The sequence below is a fragment of the Danio aesculapii genome, chromosome 15 (assembly GCF_903798145.1).
Source record: "Danio aesculapii chromosome 15, fDanAes4.1, whole genome shotgun sequence".
Classification (NCBI taxonomy): domain Eukaryota; kingdom Metazoa; phylum Chordata; class Actinopteri; order Cypriniformes; family Danionidae; genus Danio; species Danio aesculapii.
Window position 1 is genome coordinate 46781701 of NC_079449.1, and position 18011 is coordinate 46799711.

At 37.2% G+C, this 18011-nt stretch overlaps 1 protein-coding gene across 1 annotated transcript in view; it reads right to left on the reverse strand.

The window, feature by feature from the left end:
- ece2b (endothelin converting enzyme 2b) overlaps positions 1-18011 on the reverse strand; it is a 127552-nt gene that overhangs the window by 97894 nt on the left and 11647 nt on the right. The gene's annotated exons all lie outside the window — the stretch shown is intronic.

An 18011-nucleotide genomic window follows, 5' to 3' on the forward strand; every position in this document is an offset into this window, starting at 1 on the left:
ATGCCATGTCAATGTGTGTGTCAGAGAGCAGAGATTATTGATATCCCTGACACAATCCAAATGTGGTCAATTATTTTATTTCATTAACTTTTTTGTCTTTATTTTTATAACATTTCTTCCAGATTTAAAATAAAAATATTGTTATCGGGAGCATTTTCCCCACAGAAAATGATAGCTATAGTTTAAACTACTGGTATTGTGTTGTATACAAATGAATAGCATGCATAAATCATCACATCTCTTCTGTTATTTTGACCAGTTACCATTGTATGCAAAAAGGAGGAAGTTTTAGAAGGAATGTCACAGCAAAAACATGTTTTAAGCACAAACTGAACTCATAAATAGAACATTTTCAAGTTATCATTGAATATTTTTTCATTACTGTATAACTTGACGTCTGTTTTAATGTAGATTTTCTTTTTTTTTTGCAATATAACAAGTATAGGATCTGTCAGTAGCATTGTAAGATGCTATTTGCACAAAACATAGCCTCTGTTTTGCATAAAAAATGCAAATATCAAGATGCCGTTCACACAACACAACACAACAAGCTAGTTGTACTTCCGTTCGGTGCCCACAAAATAAAAAAACACCATACACATATTCAATCAGCATGTAGTAAAACGCATACAGCTTTTCTCGCTCATATTTTCTCACCATCTCTCCTTTAAGTCAGCACGCAGCGTCTGTTTCACCCGGACGGCAGGCAAACAGAACAATAAATCAATCCCTCGTTCAACACGCCGCATCACACACAACCCAGAACAGGCACTGTACTTGAACACACACGCCACAGACACATCAAAAACACGCTGCCTTCCCCTTCTCGTTTCCTTCTCTTGTCTGTCTCTCTGGTGGTGGCCATAAACAGGCAGCTTTCAGATGGGCGGGAGGCGAGGGCAGATGAAGGAGTGTGCAAACAACACGACTCTGAAAACCCCAGTCGTGAGAGTAGGGAGAGTACATTGTGATAATGAACATGCAGAATAGCTATATCAATTGAATAAAGAAATCAACTACAATAACATGTAGCTTATTAGCTAATCTTAGCAGCCCTACCATAGAGCTCAGCCAGCATTCAGAATTATAAAGAGAGGAAACTGTCTGATGGCAGGTTCATTCATTGTTATCTGAACGCTATTTGCTTTACAACTTTATGTTTGTTTTTCATCCTGAAAAGAGGACCACAGTGTAAATGTTATACCCTGTGGCACATCGAACGAGAAGTGCAGCACCGCGTCACGTCTTTAAAACTCTGAATAGAATTCAAAATAGTTTTCTATGTGTAGTATAGTGTACACACACACACACACACACACAAGAGGTTTCATTTATCATCTCTCCATGGTGCTCCTCGATGAATAGAAATAGTTTAGAATTATAAAGACTTCTGTGTTGTTAATCTCATTCCCTACATTTTAATGACGCAAAGATGAAGCTTAATATTTGCGCTATACTTGTGAGAGCAAGTTATAATAAAAAATACATTGTTCATGATGCATGCTGTGGGCCGTCTGGTGACCCGTTCAACAGTTCACAATGAAAACCACTGCTGAGCAAAAAAAAACATGAAGGCTTATCTCAGATTTGCCAGAAAACATATTGATGATCCGCAAAATGGCCCCAGAATGGCTGAAGAAAACAAAATTGAGACTTTGGAGTGGCCTAGTCAAGGTCCTGACCTGAATCTAAAAGAGATGTTGTGACATGAGCTTAAAAAGGCAGGTCATGCTCGAAAACTGTAGCTGAATTACAATAATTCTGCAAAGATGAGTGGGCCAAATTTCCTCTACAGTGTGGTAATAGACTTATAATTATTGCGTTGCCCAACCATTTATTAGGTTCAGGGGCAAACACTTTTTCACAGAGGGCTATGTAGATTTGTATTTTGTTTTCCCTCAATAATAAAAATCTTCATTTCAAAACTGCATGATGTGTGTACCTGTGCTATCTTTGACTGATACTTAAAATAGTTTGATGAACTGAAACATTAAAGTGTGACAAATATGCAAAGAAAGTACATTCAGCATGACACAGGCCTGCTGACATGTTCTACAGTTCAAAACAAAAACCACTGCTGAGCAAAAACAACATTAAGGCTTGTATCAGTTTTGTGTAAACATCTTGATGATGCCCAAAATGGCCCCAGAATGGCTGTAAAAAAATATAAATAAATGAAAACTTTGGAGTGGCCTAGTCAAAGTCCCGATCTGAATCCAATTGAGATGTTGTGGAATGATCTTAAAAAGGTGGGTCGTGCTCTAAAACTCTCTATATCTGGCTGAATTACAATAATTCTTTAGAGATGAGTGGGCCAAAATTCATCCACAGCACAGCAAAACTCATTGCAAGTTATCAAAAACACTCAATTGTAGTTGTTGCTGCTAAGGGTGGCCCAATTATTTATTAGGTTCAGGGACAAGAGCTTTTAACACAGGGCTATGTGTTTTTTTTTGTTTTTTTTTGCCTTAATAATAAAAACCTTAATTTCAAAACAGCATGATGTGTTTACTTGTGTTTTCTTTGACTAATAATTATATGTATGTATATATATATATATATATATATATATATATATAGAGAGAGAGAGAGAGAGAGAGAGAGAGAGAGAGAGAGAAAGAGAGAGAAAGAGAGAGAGATCTACTTAGAATATCACTTATGAGTTTAATAATGATTTGATCAGCTGTAGTTAGAAATTACGCTGTTTTAATCTTCTAAGGGCTTTTTACGCAGTCATGTAGCCATCTTGTGGACATCACAACATCAACCGTCTTTGGTCAGCTCAGTATGGCAGGCTAATGGTCACCAACATGCTGTCTCTCAGAAATTATAACTATGATCGTGCTCTATATATATATATATATATATATATATATATATATATATAAGGCACTATCCTTATAAATAAACTGCGTATTTGCAATCTAAACAACTACATTCTCGAAAAAAACCTCAAAAGTATATTATGTTGTCCAATAGCAGCAATATTTGTCAAACTGTAGTGTCCTCTGCTTGTTGCTGTATGTGGGCGGAGTAAAATACAAGGTTGAAGGGTTAAGAGGCTGGACAAGTGCTGTTATTGCAGAATGCCGCACAGCTATCAGCCAATCAGATTCAAGAACCAGACAGAACTGTTGTATAATGCATACATATTTATATATATATATATTCATTCATTTTCTTTTTGGCTTAGTCCCTTTATTAATCTGGGGTCGCCACAGCGGAATGAACCGCCAACTCATCCAGCACATGTTTTATGCAGCGGATGCCCTTCTAGCTGCAACCCATCTCTGGGAAACATCCATACACACTCATTCACACACTCATACACTACGGACAATTTAGCCTACCCAATTAACCTGTACCACATGTCTTTGGACTGTGGGGGAAACCGGAGCACCCGGAGGATATATATATATATATATAATCAGATTTCCATATAGGTTGTTTAGCAGAATACTTATGCTCTACTGATATACAATGCAAATAGATGGCAACACACTCCAAAATGAAAAAATGAACAGCATAAAAGCACCTAAAATCTTTTAAAATGACTCATGCGGATTCACATCTACATCATGTTTATTTCTGCTGTATTGGTGAATCACTGGTTTCAGAATATGATCCACTTTTGTTCAACCGAAGAAAGAAAGTAAGCCATACCATCGGGTTCAAAATGACACAAGCGCATAAGAGACAAAATCTGAATTCAGGAACTACGAAAAGTACAAAACTAAGAGGAAATGAAATTAAAATAACAGATTTCGGCAGTTTAAAACACACATTTACAGTACATCAAGCTATTTCAACACACTGTACATCGGATTCATTGTATTTACAACATTTTTTTAAGTTAACTGGTTGCATACAGTTTATATGGGCTGAATTTAATTCGACAAATGAAGTTGAACATTACTAAATTTAATTTAGTTTGTTTAAATTCAGCCCATATAAATTGTTTGCAAACCAGTTATCTTCAAAAAAAGGTAGCAAATCCAATAAATCCCATCAAAATAAACCCCAACCCTTTCTTTCCCTCCATACATTAAGCTCCACAGTAACTCCCATTCAGAAGCGCCCGAATTCCCACAGTCCTCTGGCCGCTCATTCATTCAGGCTGTGCTAACACTTGTGCACCGTTAGAGGGGGCTTCCATTGTGGCCCGGTTAAAGGGTACAGGGACAGAGAGCCGCACTGTTGTGGTACAAAAGGCCATTCTGTCCTGCGCCGGCGGCCCAACATGCCCTGATGTAGTTAGACACTTGAGCGCACTTCACAAGAGCCCCCCTTCCCGCTGTAAACCAATAAGCACAACGTATGAAGACCTGCTGATAGCTGCTCCTTATGAAATTTGGTCTTCCACAATAAAGTCAAAGGGAAATGTCATCCGCAGCCCATTTTTGGTTGTATAATGAAAGTGCAGAATTGGAGAATTGGGGTCGTGACTTGAATTTATTCACAGGGAATTGATTAGATCGTGAAGAGCGGGTGTTTTATCGTTGAATGGAGACAGGTGGCTTTTGAAATGTTAAGTGACAGGTTAAGTGAAAAAAAAAGAAAGTTGTTGGATTCTGGTTATGCATTTGGAAAAGTCTGAATCTGCAAAATAACAATAATAATAATAGGTGGTTCATTCCGCTGTGGAGACCCCGGATTAATAAAGGGACTAAGCAGAAAAGACAATGAATAATAATAATAATAATAATAATAATAATAATAATAATAATAAAAATATTAATAACAATAATAATAATAGGTGGTTCATTCCGCTGTGGCGACCCCGGATTAATAAAGGGACTAAGCAGAAAAGACGATGAATAATATAATTAATAATAATAATAATAATATTAATAATAATAATAATAATAACAACAATAATAATAATAATAGTAATAATAATATTAATAACAATAATAATAATAGGTGTTTCAGTCCGCTGTGGCGACCCCGGATTAATAAAGGGACTAAGCAGAAAAGACAATGAATAATAATAATAATAATAATAATAATAATAATAATAATAATAATAATAATAACAACAACAACAACAACAACAACAACAACAACAACAACAACAACAACAATAATAATAAAAACAACAACAACAACAATAATGATAACAATAATAATAATAATAATAGTAATAATAATATTAATAACAATAATAATAATAGGTGGTTCATTCCGCTGTGGCGACCCCGGATTAATAAAGGGACTAAGCAGAAAAGACAATGAATAATAATAATAATAATAATAATAATAATAATAATAATAATAACAATAATATTAATAGGTGGTTCACCCGGATTAATAAAGGGACTAAGCAGAAAAGACAATGAATAATAATAATAATAATAATAATAATAATAATAATAATAATAATAATAATAATAATAATAATAACAATAATATTAATAGGTGGTTCACCCGGATTAATAAAGGGACTAAGCAGAAAAGACAATGAATAATAATAATAATAATAATAATAATAATAATAATAATAATAATAATAATAATAATAATAAAAATATTAATAACAATAATAATAATAGGTGGTTTATTCCGCTGTGGCGACCCCGGATTAATAAAGGGACTAAGCAGAAAAGACAATGAATAATAATAATAATAATAATAATAATAATAATAATAATAATAATAATAATAATAATAATAATAATAATAATAATAATAACAATAATATTAATAGGTGGTTCACCCGGATTAATAAAGGGACTAAGCAGAAAAGACAATGAATAATAATAATAATAATAATAATAATAATAATAATAATAATAATAATAATAATAATAATAATAAAAATATTAATAACAATAATAATAATAGGTGGTTTATTCCGCTGTGGCGACCCCGGATTAATAAAGGGACTAAGCAGAAAAGACAATGAATAATAATAATAATAATAATAATAATAATAATAATAATAATAATAATAATAATAATAATAATAATAATAATAAAAATATTAATAACAATAATAATAATAGGTGGTTTATTCCGCTGTGGCGACCCCGGATTAATAAAGGGACTAAGCAGAAAAGACAATGAATAATAATAATAATAATAATAATAATAATAATAATAATGATAATAATAATAATAATAATAATAATAATAATAATAATAATAATAATAATAATAATAACAATAATATTAATAGGTGGTTCACCCGGATTAATAAAGGGACTAAGCAGAAAAGACAATGAATAATAATAATAATAATAATAATAATAATAATAATAATAATAATAATAATAATAATAATAATAATAATAATAATAATAACAACAACAATAATATTGATAACAACAACAATAATAATAATAATAATAATAATAATAATAATAATAATAATAATAAATAAAGTGAGGAATGTGGATTAAAGTTAATTTATGCCTAAACAGTAGCAAATTATTAGTAATATGAAGATTACGGTTTGATTCTGTGCTAATAAATGAACTGATAAAACACAAACATTAATGTCTACCAACTGGCAAATATGGAAATATGGTATTTCATATGCTTGCATCAGTAATAATATCAGTACATGTTGGAGGCTTGTGGCGTGTGAGGAATTTCAATCAAAATGTAGACCATATTACTGAAAGGAGGCTGTTCTCATTAGAGTAACAAATGACCTGCTGTTATCTTCTGATATTATCATTCCTCTCTTTATCTCTCTCTCTCTCTCTTATTATTATTATTATTATTATTATCGTCACTTTGAAGGGACTGTTTCATATGGATTTATTAATCATTCTTACTGTTGCATTCAGTATGTCGAGTTTTGACTCTGAGAAGATACATAAAACCAAAACAAACGTACAAAAACATGGAAAATATGCACAATGGCTACTTTAAATAAGGAACAAATACGGTGACATGGTGGCTCAGTGGTTAGCACTTTGGCCTCACAGCAAGAAGGTTGCTGGTTTGACTCCCGGCTGGGTCAGTTGGCGTTTCTGTGTGAAATATGACAGAAATTTCTCAGAGCGCATATAAAGAGAGGCCCATATCTTAATTAATAATCAGAATCTGTATGATTTCTTCATTCATTTTCTTTCAGCTTAGTCCCTTATTTATCAGGGGTCACCACAGCGGAATGAACCGCCAACTACTCCAGCATATGTTTTAAGCAGCAGATGCCCTTCCAGCTGCAAACCAGTACTAGGAAGCACCCATACACTCTCACATTCACACTCGTACACTATGGCCAATGTAGTTCAACCAATTCACCTGTAGCGCATGTGTTTGGACTGTCGGGTAAACCGGAGCACCCGGAGGAAACCTACACCAACAAGGGGAGAACATGCAAACTCCACACAGAAATGCCAACTGGCCCAGTCAGGACTCAAACCAGCAACCTTCTTGATGTCAGGCGACAGTGCTAACCACTGAGCCACCTATTTGATTTCTGTTTCTTTCTTTTGGTTTGCTGCTCATGCAGGAAAGAAATATATTCAAGTCATGTTCAAAAGCAGTGCGCATGTAGACTATCAGGGTGAAATGAAAAGAGAATGTACATTTTCTTTTCCGTTTGCTATGCCAACCTCAGTGTGCATGTCATCAAATGCTGAGTGTGTGTGTGTGTGTGTGATTCTGAGAGAGAGAGAGAGAGAGTGTGTATGCTCCCCAGGGAGCCTGAATGACGTCACTGATCTGGGCATCAAGGTTACCTCACTCCCCGCACGCAGACCACAAGAGGAAGAAGGGAGGAACGGAGGAAAAACAGAAGGAAGGAAGGAAAAGAAAAGACAGAGTTTCTGATGGCTTGGTAGAGATATTGTGCTCTTTTTCTTTGAAACAGCACCAAACTAAATGAGATTGTCTCTTTTTTTGTTCTTAACCCAAGCTGCGGTCCAAAAGCACAAACTGCAGGCAGGAGCGTATGTGAAAGGACTCCGAATGCACACAATAAGCAAATTATGCAAATTGATCCAGCTTTTGCTCGGAGCAAGAGTGTAAACGCAGCCCGGGAATCATGGGAGGGAGCCGTCCGAACGTCACGCTCGGCTGTAGAGCTGCTCTTCACAGCATATCGTCATCTATTAACTGCTTGCTTCCTGTCTTCCTGGGGATTTCTGCTGCCCTGACAGACTTCAAATAGCTTCCTTTCTGTTGTCTAAGCCTTCACGCAGGTGTTTGAGCACAGAACGCTTACACCGCAAGAAATGGATTCGTTATCAGTGCTTTTGTGTGGCTGTTCATTTCTTAACATGCTAAAAAAATTAAGATTTATTTATTTGAGAAATAAATATGAGATAGACTTCCTTTCCAAAAGTGCTAATGAATATGTAAATAAATCATCTTTTTACATTGTGTTTTTACGGAAAGGTGTGTGTCTGCCATCAGATAAAATGAATAATTAAATCATATATATATACATATATATATATATATATATATATATATATATATATATATATATATATATATATATATATATATATATATATATATATATATATATATATACACATATATATATATATATATATATATATATATATATATATATATGTATATATATATGTATATATATATATATATATATATATATATATATATGTATATATTTATGTATATATATATATATATATGTGTATGTATATATATATATATATATATATATATATATATATATATATATATATAATACATATATATATACATATATATATATATATATATATATATATATATATATATATGTATATATATATATATATATACACATACACACACCACCCTACTTATTTTTTCCCCCTAATAATCCACAATTTTAAAAGTTGGGTGTGCAGCAAGGCTCAGTCCTAGGATAAACTTTTCTTCTTCTTTTTTACCCAAATTTGGGAAATAAGTTAACAAGTCCAGTTAACACAGACACCAAAACAAGACTAAACACAGCCTGAGAGTGAAACAATGAGCGGAAAAAAATCTAGCGAACAAATCATAATAATACTGTTACGATCTAACAAGCAATCTGCAAGTGATCTGAGCCGTCTGTAAATGTACAGCGGGAGGATGTGATTAACAGGAAGACGAATTGAGTTCTTCACAGTCGACAAGCTGCTAACAAAAAAGAAGGAGAGATCGCAGCAGGCAAAGCCAAACCTCTCTCTCTCTCTCTCTTTCTCTTGTTCTCTTTCTCTTTCCCTCCTCTGTCATTTTCATGCCAGGTCTCAGGTACTGCAGTGCAGAGCTGGCAGAATGTTAAACAAGCAAACGACGGAGGAATAATGGAGAGAGAGAGAAATAAAACTTAGAAGGAGGTAGAAAGTATTACGCAAAACAGGAAAACACAACACATATGGGACAATGATGAAGGACAGATGCACATAAATAAACGATAGCTTGTTTGAACGGATGAAAGAGTGACAGGAGAGATCAGTCTCTGGAAATCAATACTGAGCACATTTACTCTTCATATTCTTTCTGTTTCAAAGCAAAAACGTAATTAACATTGAAGTATGATGGTTAATACTTCATACGTCGTCTTGACCTTATGAGAACTCAACTCGATTACACGCTTCAAATGTCCTCTATGCAAGATGCTTTTACATTAGTTATGTTTGGAGTCTCAGAGATGCCCGGTGAGCATGAATAAATGCAGTGACTGACTCATTTTTATGTATTTTGCTGTAAGTATTCACAACATGATTATACTGGGTAAACTTACACTCACCGGCCACTTTATTAGGTCCAACTGCTCATTAACGCAAATATCTAATCAGCCAATCACATGGCAGCAACTCAATGCATTTAGTCATGTAGACATGGTCAAGATGATCTGCTTCAGTTCAAACCGAGCATCAGAATAGGGAAGAAAGGGGATTTAAGAGACTTTAAAAGTGGAATGGTTGCTGGTGCCAGACGGGCTGGTCAGAGTATTTCAGAAACTGCTGATCTACTGGGATTTTCACGCACAACCATCTCTAGGGATTTATAGAGAATGGTCTGACAAAGAGGAAATATCCAGTGAGCGGCAGTTCTGTAGGCGCAAATGTCTTGTTGCAGAAGAATGCACGACACTGAAACTTGAAGCGGATGGGCTACAGCAGCAGAAGACCACACCGGGTGCCACTCCTGTCAGCTAAGAACAGGAAACTGAGGCTACAATTCACACAGGCTCACCAAAACTGGACAATAGGAGATTGGAGAAACGTTGCCTGGTCTGATGAGTCTCCATTTCTGCTGCCACATTCGGATGCTCGGCTCAGAATTTGGCGTCAACAACATGAAAGCATGGATCCATCCTGCCTTTTATTAACAGTTCAGGCTGGTGGTGGTGGTGTAATGGTGTGGGGGATTTTTTCTTGGCACACTTCAGGCCCATTAATACAAATAGAGCATCATGTGAATGTCACAGCCTACCTGAGTATTGTTGCTGACCATGTCCATCCCTTTATGAGCACAGTGTCTCCATCTTCTGATGGCTACTTCCAGCAGGATAACGCATCATGTCATAAAGTGCGAATCATCTCAGACTGGTTTCTTGAACATGACAATGAATTCACTGTACTCAAATGGTCTCTACAGTCACCAGAACTCAATCCAATAGAGTACCTTTGGGATGTGGTGGAACAGGAGATTCACATCATGGATGTGCAGCCGACAAATCTGCAGCAACTGTGTGATGCTATCATGTCAATATGGACCAAAATCTCTGAGGAATATTTCCAGTACCTTGTTGAATCTAAGGCTCGAAGGATTAAGGCAGTTCTGAAGGCTAAAGGGGGTCCAACCCGGTACTAGTAAGGTGTACCTAATAAAGTGGCTGGTGAGTGTATATAATTTCTGAACAGTCTGTCTGCTTGAGTGAAACAACACACGATTAAGGCTTCGGTAATATCTCTCTGGTGAGTTTTGACTGGGTCAGAGGAACAAATTAAAAGAATCCGAAGGGAAAATAGGAGGTTAATTGCAAAATTACTATCATTATTTTTCATCCATCCGTCGCTAGAGCCTTTGGGATGTAATACAACAGTAAAAGTCATAAAAGAACATGAAGGTTAATAAACATTGCTGGAGTTTGGTGCTCATTTTTCAAAGCATTTCATAAAACTAAAACTTCAGCAATGGCTTTACTTTTCCCACTGACTCGATTCTTTAAAATAAAGGCTCAATTACTTTTATACACACACACACACACACACACACACACACACACACACACACACACACACACACACACACACACACACACATGATTTAGCTACATATTTAAATAGGAAAATTATCAAAATAGTTTTTAAAGAGATGCTAATGGTCTAATCCAATTTAATGATTTATGCTAAGCTAAGCTAAAAGGGCTCCTGCCAGACCCGAAAATTGGCTAAATTGGATTCCAAAAATGGTAAAACTTAACTGTTTAACTCCAGAGATCATGTAAAATGAGCCTATATCCACAAAATAAAAAGGTTGTGTTCCTTTAAGGAATCAAAATGGACCCTTTCGAAAAAGTACCAGTGTAGTGACAGCTTGTATTTATTTTTGAGAGTGCTTTAAATATCAAGCTAACATGCAGCAAACTACATTAGCTAATAGTCCCCTATATTAAGAATTAAATCCTAAAAATGAATGACCATAATTCAACCTTCACATAATTATTCATTCATTCATTTTCTTTTCAGTTTAGTCTCTTTATTAATCAGGGGTCACCACAGTGGAATGAACCGCCAACTTATCCAGCATGTTTTTACACAGCGGATGCCCTTACAGCTGCAACCCATCTCTGGGAAACATCCATACACTACCCAATTCACCTGTACTGCATGTCTTTGGACTGTGAGGGAAACCCACGCAATTACAGGGAGAACATGCAAACTCCACACAGAAACGCCAAATGGCTCGAACCCATGACCTTCTTGCTGTGAGGCGACAGCACTACCTACTGCGCCACTGCATAATAATTAATGTAAATTAAAAAAATAAGAAGAAAACATTGTGTTTTTAACAAAATGAAGAAATCAGAGTTCCCTTCACGCCACTTTGTTCTCCTTTAACATCTTTCTTCTCTTCTGAACGTTATGCCAAAGAGTCGACATGAATTTTGTATGCTCTCCAGCTTCTCTGGGTAACTGCTGTCACTGCAAGTCCTGCGTGAGCAGTTTCTCATATCTTCAAGTTCAAGTCCAACAACGTCAGTGTACTAACTGGTTTATTTGTCAGAAATAATGAGGAACTGAAATGAGGGCACATGTTACCGGCACCATAATTGGCCAGATCAAACCCTCCATGAAGGGTCAAATTGCCTGTCTAAAGGAAAAACTGCAACCATGGCATCATTTTTCACTCTCTCTCTATGTCCTGTTGCCTTCCACTCAGAAAAGCTCCATTGGTGTTATACTCTCAGGACATATATATCCACAAAGACCTGCCTTCATTTAAAATAAATCTCTGTCCACACGAAAAGGACAAAAAATGCACTGTGATGGGTGTTAAAAGCACACCAAACCAGTAGGTGGCAATAAAAGACTTTCATGCTGGGTTCAGCCCAAACGTGGTATTAAGTATTTGCGTGAGTACATTGCATACAAGTCAACAGATGTGAGAACAGAGGCGGATTACTGTCCTATGGTGTAAATGACATGGAATACGTAACTAATTTGTCGCGAATGTGCAAAATTTGTCTTGATTTTACGTGTTTGGTGTGAACCCAGCCACGCTGACCAATCAGAAAGGAGAAAACAGTGTGTACGCAGATATCAAGAGGCAAAGACTCTTACAACATAGGTCTCAAACTCGATTCCTGGAGGGCCGCAGCTCTGCACAGTTTTGCTTCAACCCTAATTAAACACAGCTGATCCAAATAATCAAAGTGTTCAAGACTATGGCTGCATCTGAAACCGCATACTTCCATACTATACAGTACGCTAAAATCAGTAAGCGAGCCGAGTCGTATGTCTGAATTCATAGAATTCGAAAAACAGCATGCGAGAAGTACCCGGATGACCTACTACTTCCGGCGAGATTCTGAAGTGCGCATCCTATGCATGCTGCGCTATCCCATGATGCCCTGCGAGAGAATTCATGAATGTGATTGAAGCGACACAACTGACGCAGGTAGGTCACGTGACCATGACAAAATGGCAGATGTAGTACGTCCGAATTCCATTCATACTTCTCACATTCATACTGTATAGAACAGGGGTCACCAAACTTGTTCCTGGAGGGCCGGTGTACTGCAGATTTTAGCTCCAACCCTAATCAAACACACCTGAACAAGCTAATCAAGGTCTTACTAGGTATACTTGAAACACCAAGGCAGCTGTGTTGAGGTAAGTTGGAGCTAAACCCTGCAGGGACACCGGCCCTCCTGGACCGAGATTGGTGACCCCTGGTATAGAACGTGCTTTTCTAATGGTTGAGTCGTACGTTTAAATTCAGATGCAGTACTTACTGAGTAGTAGGCGGTTTCGGACGCAGCCTATTATAGACTATTTAAGCAGGTGTGAGTTGGAGGTGGTTGGAGCTAAACTATGCAGAGCTGTGACCATCCAGGAATTGAGTTTGAGACCATTGGTCTACACGAAGTAGGCATTATTTAGTTTAGTGTGTACCGGGAGTTTCGGTAAATCTTCACCCTGGCCGGAGTTTTCAGAAACTTCCAGTTTCAGTCACCCTGATACTGTGTTTTCATGTGGACAAATCAGTTGGTTTTTTATATACCTTCTTCATATGTACAGGGCTAAGAAAACACAAGTTGTCACTGACTGGGGCAGCACCTTTGTACCCCATTCACCCCTAAAGGGTGGTACATATTGTTACCTAAAGAGTATTATGAGTAACTTTTTAAAATACATTGTCCCAGTGACAGCTTTCTTGGAGTGCTATTCTCCTTTTAGCACTTTCTTGATTAAGCCATTGTTTTCATCAAAGCCCCTCTAGAGTGTCTTGTTTAATTCCTTTTCCTGTGCCAGGTGTTACTGGTTCAAAGAGAAGGCATGAGAGCTTCTGTTTGCCCCTCTCACTCTGTTTATATAAAGCCATATAGCCACTAGCCTAGAAGTCTTTTGATTCTGTAGAGAAAACCAACCAAAATACGCCAGTCCAAAGCGATTTGCCACACAGGCTCATTAGAAGTATGTGCTTAAGTCTACATTATTGTTAAACCCTAAAAATGTTCTTAAACATGCGTTTGACTGCAGTATCTAGGTAAAATAAATTCTCCAGGGCAATATAATGCCAAAAACGTGTGTTCCTCTTCACACTAATGATATTACAGGGACATTTTATTGATGAATAAAGGATTATCATTGCTGTTCAGTTCTGTCTTTGCACAACACCAAATAAATACCACAAAACAACACTGATCTGCTGCATAAAACATATGCCAGAGTAGTTGGCGGTTCATTCTGCTGTGGAGACGCCTGATACATCAGGGACTTAGCTAAAGGAAATGAATGAAGGAATTTAACACTGTGTATGATATGCAGTTGAATACGTTTGCCTCACCTATCGATCTCCATATGGTCAAGTTTTCTAGCATGGTCAGTTTGTTTGGTCGCTCGCTTTGTACTGCGGTTGCAAGTGCGATTTCACGAAAGACATAAAAGCAATGTAACCATGTGGTCGCACTGCAATTTTCTCTTACACGTTTGCAAACAATATTGGTTGATTTTAGGGATGGGTTAAGGAAGCCCAATCTCACGAGGACACATAACTATCTTACGTATTGCCAGAAAATAGCTAATTAGTACAAATGCAGATGATTTAATTAATTAATTCATAATTTTTTATTTGGCTTAGTCTCTCTTTCAGAGGTCGCCACCGCGGAATGAACTGCCAACTATTCCAGCATATGTTTTACGCTGCAGATGTCCTTCCAGCCACGACCCAGTACTGAGAAACACCTACACACACTCATTCACACATACACTTCAGCCGATTTAGTTTATTCAATTCACCTATAGCGCATGTCTTTGGATTGTGGGGGAATCTGGAGCACCCAGAAGAAACCCAACACAGGAAGAACATGCAAACTCCACACAGAAATGCCAACTGGCCCAGCCGGGACTCAAACCAACAACCTTTTTGCTGTGAGATGACAGTGCTAACCACTGAGCCACCCAGATTTCATTCATACGTAAATGTACAATTTTGAAAATGAGGCGTGGCCCCAAACCCCACCCCTAAACTCAACCGTCATTGAGGCATGAGCAGATCATGACTAAAATGTACAAATAAGATCATACAAATTTATACGAATTGCATTTACATTTACTCGTTTAGCATGACGCCTTTATCGACTAATTAATTAGTCAATAATTAAAAAAATTACAAATTGTTAAGAGATCGTATTGGTTTAGGCCAGTGATTTGCTATCTGTATCTGTGCTCTGCCATCTCCTGGTGGTGTACAAGAAGAACGTGTATCTGAAAACATTGCATGTATTCGCAAACATGTCAACAGCGCCCTCTAGTGGAACTGTAGAAATGTAGACCGATGAACGTATTTCCAATGAGTGTATGATTTAAAAAAAAAGACCATCTGCAAGGGACATCAGATGCATGGATTGCTCGATTGCTGACCTTAACTTGGACCCTGAACTCACACACACACACACACATACACACCGGTACAGATGGAGTCTTGGCGTAGACAGGAAAGTGTGGCCATCTCCCTGCTCTCACACACCCAACGGCAGGATGTACCAGTGCTCCCAAGCCCTGAGCAGTGCTTTAGGGGTCACGCAGGGGATGACTAGAAAGTGCACTCCACCTCCAGAGAGCTTAACAACCAGCCTTTCCCACAGCAAAACCCCACCCTGGAGTCTCCTGTCTTTCTGATCTGGAGCCAGTGCTGCGCTCTCTACCACCATGATTACGGGATTTGAGAAGCTGCTCCTAGATTAGAGCCAAAGGGCAACCGCTACTCGAAAAGTCACTTTTTATGACCACTGGCATATGTATTCCGGAAAAGCACGGGTTAATTTTTGGTGTTTACCGTAGGGGAGATGGAGCGTAAACATGCAAACAGGATGATGCTGCTTACATAACATCTTTATCTTCATGAACACATAATCCAATCACTGTGGACACAGGCCAGTGCGTCTCCAGCCATATCAAAGTTTACTGCGAGCTCCTGGAAGTCACTGAAGAGTAAACAGTTTGAATGTGCGAATATGACTACGAAACTCACACTGGTTTTATTTGCATGCATACATGCACTGACATTCAGAAACATAGAGGAAGTGCAGAAGAAGATCAGATAAACAAACAGACGCCAGTGGAACTGACAGTTATGCAACACGACACTGAAAATTTAGCGAAACGTGCAGAAGTTCTATACTAGAGCGGACTTTACGGCGTTAAAAAAGGCAGACACATGTGTGTGTTATTAACAACACTCTTCCAGCAGTTCCGACTCGAATCCAATATCTCGTTTGTCACGGGGGCATGCATGAAATGTTCCTGTATGAAAATGAAAGTGCCGAACTGCAGTTAAAGTCGACAAATCAAAAATGAAACTCCGAACGAAATGTGGATAGCGTGGTGATGCAATGACGTTAATTGATCTATGTGCTATAACATGCAAAACGGGATCATGAAAGGAACATTCAAAAAGCAACTCAAGTAAACACCTTAATCAGATTATTGTCTTAGATTAAGGCAAATAATTTGATTACTGAAGTCAATGTAAACCTAGTCACTGAGAAAGTTATTTAGTATGAAGTATTTTGCACTGTAAAATCGTCCTACTTGAGTAATTATAAAGTATTTTGGGCTGTTAAATCATCGTACATGTTTATTTTCTGCACTTTAACTCAACTCCGTTTGACTCCAAAACACCTTTGAGCTGCGATTGTTCCATTGCGTTTACACAATTGGTGGGTGTGTTCTGGAGCTCCGCCTTCTTTTGCATATGTTTCTTCTGACCTGATTCCTTTCTTATTCCACGAAGGTCAGACAGGAGAACAACACCAACAACCACATCAGCATGAACAAATTGAAGAATCGAGTAGCAGAGCTGGTTTTTACAGATCAGAGCAGATGTTTATGGAACTTTATTCTCTCACAATCACAGAGATCGAGTGGTGCAGTGGGTAGCGCTGTCGCCTCACAGCTAGAAGGTCGCTGATTGGAGCCCCAGCTGGGTCAGTTGGCATTTCTGTGTGGAGTTTGCATGTTCTCCCTGTGTTCGCGTGGGTCTAAAGACATGCGCTATAGGGAAATTGGGTAAGCTAAATTGTCCGTAGTGTATGAGTGTATGTCCTGATCCTACAGGTTGGGGGTTGATCATTCAGCTAACGACCCACCTCTTGAAAATTGGACGTTATGAAACACCAACATGGTGCAGCTAAATATCAACTTCAATATAAATGGCGTTGGGATAAGTAAGTAAGGATAGGGGGATTGACCACCCCTAATTAATGCTTGATCACCCCTGAAGGACATCAAAAAACATGTAAGAGGGGTCACCCCCCTAAATTGTTAGAAATAGTTTGCTCTGATCTGCATTTTAAATACTAATATTACTGATTAAAATAATAGATAATATAAATTTACATTTGACCACCCCTTATGATGGATTATACCATTGTGAATGCATAATCGGATCAATCAATCTACACCGATTGACATGGTAATAGTCAATTTTCTTGTAAAATGGGTGTTTGTTTCTACATATAACCTAAAAGTAAAGTAAAATTAGATGCATAGTTTGACCAACCTCTGAAATAGCTAATCAGAGGATACTGTAGGTCAGAATACACAAGATATCCCACAAAACACTGAAAACTTAAATGTGTTTTAATAATAAAACAGATCTCATTTAAATAAACACATACATTTGACTCACTGAAGCATGTATTACACAAAATAGCATTACCAAAGAAAAAGTTTACGCCCCTGATCATCAATGTATAATTCGCACTATGGACACAACATTCATTTTAAGTACACAACATGACGCATGTACACCATAGACTGTAAAATATATGGACGTAGTATCCGTGACGTCACCCATAGGTTTCTGAACACTGCAAAAGA